The 5,940-nt window shown below is 31.7% G+C and overlaps 1 long non-coding RNA gene across 14 annotated transcripts; it reads right to left on the reverse strand.

Annotated features, from left to right (window-relative positions):
* Nucleotides 1–705: 705 nt before the first annotated feature.
* Nucleotides 706–5,056, reverse strand: LOC145137195 (uncharacterized). Of its 14 annotated transcripts, none has more exons than XR_013720949.1 (12): nt 4,513–5,054; nt 4,337–4,437; nt 4,043–4,108; nt 3,885–3,972; nt 3,340–3,545; nt 2,886–3,255; nt 2,626–2,706; nt 2,356–2,449; nt 2,052–2,255; nt 1,776–1,866; nt 1,433–1,530; nt 706–947 (listed from the first exon to the last, which is right to left on the reverse strand). It is a non-coding gene; the product is annotated as an uncharacterized LOC145137195 (long non-coding RNA). The 14 variants fall into 14 exon arrangements; XR_013720941.1 differs by adding an exon at nt 1,606–1,642 and having other exon boundaries at nt 2,886–3,545; XR_013720939.1 differs by adding an exon at nt 1,606–1,688 and having other exon boundaries at nt 2,886–3,545.
* Between the last annotated feature and the right edge of the window lie 884 nt (nt 5,057–5,940).

A 5,940-nucleotide genomic window follows, 5' to 3' on the forward strand; every position in this document is an offset into this window, starting at 1 on the left:
AATACAACAAAAGGTTAGTAAATGCTTATTACATAAAAATTATCAATTAATAATGTGTAGTATATTATTTTATATTTTATAAAAAGTTTTATATTTCTAAAAATTTAAGAGAAACACTTCATACTTAATTTTTATTTTTATTTTCTAAAAAACATCATTTTTGAGAAAAAAAATCTTCAAAATACAAAACCGAACCTAAAAGTTCAGTTTTTTTACTTTGGAAATATCAAAATATAAACATTTTAATTGTTTTGGTTTCTTGTTTTCTTTTTGCTTTTTTCATTGGTAGTGTTGCTGAAATTTAACAAAAGCATATAGTATCTTAAAACATAATCAAGACAAACCCAACACATGCATACAATTTTAATTTTCAATAGAAAACTTATTTTTCCCATTTTGATTATAGTATCTGAGCTTATGATATGCACGTATACAATTAACTTGACTCCTGCAAAGAGAAAGGTACCAGAGAGGTGACCATAGTGATATGTAGTTGGATGATTTGGACAATGTGATGTTCCAATATTTCAAAATGAATATAAATAATGTTTTTGAAAAGATTGTTATGTATTCTTTTGATTGGCTTTCAAATAGAAATACTAAAAGTAATCTCAACTGAACTATACGGTTACAAAACTCTTTTGATTTGTAATGTTTTGTAATTTTTCCTTTCTACCGGTTCCTTGCTAGTTATTTTGAATAAAATTCAACTATTTAAATATTCAAATAATAATAATAATAATAATAATGATAATAATATTAATAATAACAACAATAATAATAACTAGAAATGTGACCCCCGCAAGGTGTCGCTTTTGTTTGGAAGTATAGTATGTTGCTTGAGTCAATTTTATTTTACTTTGTTGCTTTACAAATGATCTTCTACCACTCTTTGCACCTTCAATATAATTCCGGTCATACTGATAGTCAACGTCGATTGCATCCATCTGCAAACAACATAGAACCATCAATATAACATATTTCATACGGACAGTAAAAATCCGTACAACTTGACAGAAAGATTTTAAAATTTTTTACAACCTAACAGATTTTGCTAGCAACAATTTTATCAGATAATGTCATTTTGACATCAATTTGTTCTCAAATGTTTTACACCCTCAACTTATTAGGAGTTTGCTCCTTTTATCACTGTATGCATTCACAAAGGTTTCCAGTTAGGTGTTGTGTATAATTATAAAGAACACTATCAATATGGTCTTGTATTGTAAGATTAGTTCATTGTAAGAAAAGCATGATACTTCCATTCTTTTTTTAATACCCAATTATAGTAGAGAATTGTTTAGTATTTGAATAACATTCTATAATTTTGTAGATTTTTCAAAGTACAATGTTGTGATAAGAGAATGAAAGTATCATGCTATAATAAACAATTATATGAAAGTAAGAAACAATGAACAGAAAGTTTCCATACCTATTCCTGCCTTTTCCTTTCTAGGTTTTCAAATGCCGTCCTATCAGAGACCAAAAAATGAAATAAGGCACTTGATGATCATATAGAACCAACCCAACCTGTTGTCATTGTTCAAGGGGCAATTAGGGAAACATTACATATCTTTACAAACAAATTTGATGAATGATTATTACCTTTGACCACTTGGTTAATGGATCCAAGTTGATACCTCTATTCAACAAAACACCATTTCACTTTTTTTTTTCAATTTATGCAACTACGTTTTATTCTTTCACAAATTTAGCAATAATATTTCCATTTTTTTACCAAAATATATAAAGAAACAAAGAAAAAAGGATCATACTTGTCTATGGAAGCTTTAACAGTATTTGTAGAAGAACACCTGCTGACCGATCACTGAATCTCATTGGGATTCACATTGAAAACGAACTCATCTTTTTACCAACATCATAAAAATAAAATAAAACATTAAAATAAGATGAATATAATTTTATAGAAACAAAAATTCCATTGAAACTGGAATGGTAAACAAAATGTTTGACCATCTTTACTTTCTCTAATTATTTTCTTTAGTAATATAAATGTGGACAGAAATTTAAAAAATCACATAAGCACCTACTGATGATAAAGATCCAATATGCAGTTTACACCACATTTGGAATTTTGAAAAAAGAACACAGTTAGTAGATCCAAATTACGCCTCACAATTGACGAACTCTGTTGCCGACCCCTTGCTGTCGGATGATTCCAAGACGGTCTCCATCAACCTCACCAACACCATAGAACCGGGAGAGACACCAGTTATCCCAATGGAAGTCTCGTACTGCCGATATAATAGAGAAAACAGAGGAAATAATAAGAAAATGATGATTATAATAATGCACTTTATAGTTAATAAATGTGTTCTATGGAAAAAATATTACAAAATGGTTTTGTAGCTTGTCAAATGCAAGCATGAGGAAAACAGATGGTTAGGTCCTTAAGGTTAAAAAAGTCATTGGTTCACAAAGTAGCCACCTGAATCAAACATAAAAAATTGTATATACATCAGAATTTAATCCTAAGCAAATAATTAACATCACAAAGTAAGTTATATGGTAGGCTATCTTACTATATTTTTTTTATCATATACAAACTTTATTAAATGATAAAGACAAGTGTAAACTACCAAAAAGGAAAAAGGGTGATATTACCTTGAGAAATAGATGACATTCGACTGATTTTCCTCTAACTTGGGCAGAGATTTCAATAATGGTTGTTATTTGCCAAGTTTCCTACATTATCATCATACATAACTTGGTCAATGAAGACCATAAAATGTGTAATCAATCACATGTACCAACATTTGCGTATGTTAGCAAAAAAAAATCTATATAAAAACAATCAGAGAAAAAAAAATAGTTGTTTCCAAATGTACATCGTCATCTGTTGAAAAGATATCAAACATGGGTACCCTTTAGATACTAATCTTCATCCATATTTTTTTGTATTGGAGTGTGTGACGTCGGACATTCTTGTATCCAACTGGCGTGAAATTCCTCTCTTCAACAGTCAATTTGACGTCTACCATCTCTTAAATAAAAACAATACAGATCCATAATCAAGTCAACTAAATCAAATGAAATTGGTAACAGTTAAAGAAACGAAACCTTAGAACTAACAAAATTGTAACCGTTTTCTTTATTTTTCAAATGCCTTTGGTGGTAAGTAGCACCTCCCTTCTAATTCCTTGTTGACATTAGTTACAGTTGGGATCCAACCAACTTTTTGAGCATCTTGCACCTCAGATGAACATTGTTTCTGATCTTTGCCTTCGGGTTACTCTAAGGTCATGAAAGATGGAGGCTTAAAGACATCTGATGTACCCGAATGGTTGTCCGACTTCCCAAAGTTGAGTTTTGGCTTACCATCAATTGAAGCAGTAGAGAGGACTTTGAATGTGTTCTGAAAAGCAGGATCTTGGTGTACCCGTATGGTGTGTTCATTTGAGCCTTTTTCAAACTCGGGTCAACAAAGATCCTGCTTTGCCGGCAAAAGAGATTCGAGCTCCTTGACAATTTCCTGAATCTGCTCTGTTGAGCCATTTTCAAACTTGGGTTCTTGAAGATCTTTCCTTTTTAGAGTAACAAACACGATACAAAAGGGTCAAAACACAGCGAATATTAAGCCACTGTACATAAAATTAGGCATTAAGTACTCAATAATTAGCAAAAACAGAAACATGGAGCCTTATTAGTTAAAACATTTCATCAAATAGGTTATAGGCATGATCAAAACTCCACAGTTTAAGCTTGCAATCTTTACCCAGTAGACATATAAAAATAGCACACAAACAAATAATTTTTGAATTAACATTTAGAGTTGAATAATACTGTAGGAAATCGTAAGGGAAGAAAAGATAGAAAATCAGTTCAATGAAAATATGTACCGTTAAAATTAGAGAGAAACATACCTTTTCACTATAGAAGATGGAATTGCGTGGGGTCACTCAATTCACAGTTGAGTGAGCAAAAACTCCAATCCTCAGACATTAAAAAAAACTGGAAAAAATTAAAAGAAGGTGATGCTGAGAACATCAAATAAAAGTTAGCATACTAATTTTTCTAATACCTATATCGTCCCATCAACAAAATCTAATCCTTAGCTCGGTGAGCTTCAAATGAAGTCATTTACAGCCTGAGATACAAACAACCCAAAAAAAAAATCGACATAAGAATAAAAAGGTTGTCATAAGCATAAAAAAGTTAAATTGAAAAGTTATAAACAGGAAGATGATTATTTGCCCCTTTCTCATTCTATCTTTCCATCTGGAAAGCAGAACAGAGAAAATCGATGTAGAAGAGAAGTATAAAGTCTTGCAAATCAAGTGAATCGAAGAAGTGTGTTGGAGAAAAAAAGAAATACCTAGAAGCAGAAGTGTAGAAACGAAGTTGATTTTGCAACCGACTCCGTCTCTCTCAAAATCGACACTTCATCCCTTATGAGAAATTCATGGAATGAGAAACCTGGTGGAAAATCGGAAAGAAGTCAATTGAAAGTCCTAATCGCCGACCAGAATCCGAGTTCATGAAGAAGTTCACCTGGTCCGACGATGTCTTCTCCACCGTCTCTACAAAATGGTTGTGCGATTAAAGAATAAACAAACGTCAAAACAAAAACGAACCTCCACAAAGCATAAGCAAAGACAATCACCAAGGAGGAGACATGAATCCAGTGGCGGTGGCGGTGGACATGGTGGGAGGTGTGAAGCAGAAACGATTTTCAGAGAATAAAATCCGCTGTGTGTATTCGCATGGATTTGAAGTAATCCGATGAGAGAGGCGGTGACTCAGGGGAAAGAGAATTGAAGCAGTGAAAGGCGGTGGAAGAAACTGGATATATCGATTGGGTCAAGAGGCGATGAAGGAAACGTGGAATGATAAGGAGCTGAGTAGTTGCCCACAACAGGTAGAATGTAAAGAAGAAAGCGACTGATAAAAACACAGATAGAAAAATGAGGTCGGTTAGGAAATGGTGGAGAAGAAGTACAGAAATCGGAATCCGATTGGATGAGAAAACGGTGAAGAAAGACAGAACAACACGTAGCTACTAACAATTTACAAAATGGCAAAATATGACCCCCTAAAAAACCACCTACAATTGCAACATCACAAAGCAAAGCGGCAAATAAATGAATAAATTAAAAAACTGCGACACAAACAAAAAGACAGGACGGGAATGTAATTTAAGGGACTAAAACAGATAAAAATGTCCCAGATTTACTGTTCTTTTTCTTCACAATTTTAATATATATATAATAATAATAATAATAATAATAATAATAAATCAACTACCTTATGGGCTAGCGGTAAAAAATCAACTATTTTATAGGCTACCGGTAAATCACTACCTTATGAGCTACTTGTAAATCTTCTACCCTATTATTGCAAAACGGGTTGCCAAATAGGCGAAATGGAACCTATTTTTAAATAGTCAAAATAAACAATTTTGATATTAAAATAATGAATAAAATGAATTGGGACATGTTAAAGAAAAAGGATAATAAATAATTTTATTGATTTAAACAAATGAAAACGCATGTGTTAATTAATCTCCGGTCCATGTCAAGAAAACGGATTAGAAAAAATATATTTGGTAATTATAATTATTTAATATTAATATCACTTCTAAAAACAATATGCTAATTTATACGTAGATGAAATATCTTTTAATTAAATATTTATAGGCCAGTGCTATATAAATTTACAATTAAACAAATGATTTTACGTAGGTGTAATTAGCTAGTTATATTATGGATTGTGGGCATGAGGATATTCAAACCCAATATCTTGTAGAAAATGCAAAAAAATATCACGTATAAATATCCCCATTCATATTTTAATACCTACACACAAGCATATATTGATTTGTTGGATGTCTTTGTACATTATATTTATACCTACACACAAGCAACATAATTCGTTCGGGTTATTTTTTAACAATAATCACGGTTTATTTGCAACGATCAA

The sequence above is a fragment of the Lactuca virosa genome, chromosome 9 (genome assembly GCF_052849685.1).
Source record: "Lactuca virosa cultivar CGN04683 chromosome 9, Lactuca_virosa_CGN04683_v6, whole genome shotgun sequence".
Taxonomy (NCBI): domain Eukaryota; kingdom Viridiplantae; phylum Streptophyta; class Magnoliopsida; order Asterales; family Asteraceae; genus Lactuca; species Lactuca virosa.